The 719-nt window shown below is 53.0% G+C and overlaps 1 protein-coding gene across 1 annotated transcript in view; it reads right to left on the bottom strand.

The window, feature by feature from the left end:
- The window catches only part of LOC117107683 (DDB1- and CUL4-associated factor 6-like), a 23,005-nt gene that overhangs the window by 14,864 nt on the left and 7,422 nt on the right, over positions 1-719 (bottom strand). The window lies entirely within an intron of this gene.

Here is a 719-nt window from a genome sequence, read left to right as displayed (position 1 = left end):
AATCCGTGCTGCGCAACGGACGCGTGCTATTAATGTAAAACCGCAGAGCTCGCACAGGGCACCAAACCCTGTCCTCCCGTACTGAAGAGTGCGAGGAAATGGTGGGAATGAAGACAGATGGAGGGGAATGCGCCAAAGTCTGCGTCTTCGCTAGGAAATCAGCTCTGAAAATGAGACGAACACCGCCCCACTCGAATCGAATATGTCCCGGTTCCAAGGAAAGAGCGTGAATCTCACCACGACGCTTACACGAAGCAACGGCCACTAAAAAGGCCGTTTTAAAGGAGAGATTAAGCAAGGAAGCCGAGCCAAGGGGCTCATAAGGGGAACCCTTGAGCGATTCAAGCACAATATTAATATCCCAGCGAGGAGGTAAAACGCGCGTCGGGGGTCGACTATTGAACATACCTCGTAATAACTGCGATATCACGCTAGAGGAAGAAATGTTCGATCCATCTGGGAACGTCGGTAAAATAGCGCCTAGCGCAGACCGGTATCCCGCAATAGTGCGTACCTGGAGACCCGACTCAAACAGATAATGCAAAGAGACACACCTGACCTAGAGAGGCTGACATAGGATCCACTTCGTGGTCGGTGCACCACCGGAAGAAGTGCTTAAGGCGACTGTTGTAGATCGCGCGAGTCGACTCCCGACGGGACTTGGCGGCGAGGGCCATCTGGAATGCCTGAACCTCGGAGATTATCCCGGATAAGGGCCA

The sequence above is a fragment of the Anneissia japonica genome, unplaced genomic scaffold, assembly GCF_011630105.1.
Source record: "Anneissia japonica isolate Jap-2015-1 unplaced genomic scaffold, ASM1163010v1 scaffold5330_len1712360_cov203, whole genome shotgun sequence".
In the NCBI taxonomy this organism is placed as follows: Eukaryota; Metazoa; Echinodermata; class Crinoidea; order Comatulida; family Comatulidae; genus Anneissia; species Anneissia japonica.
The sequence above is the reverse complement of the archived record's forward strand: the minus strand, read 5'-3'. Positions and strand labels throughout refer to the sequence as shown.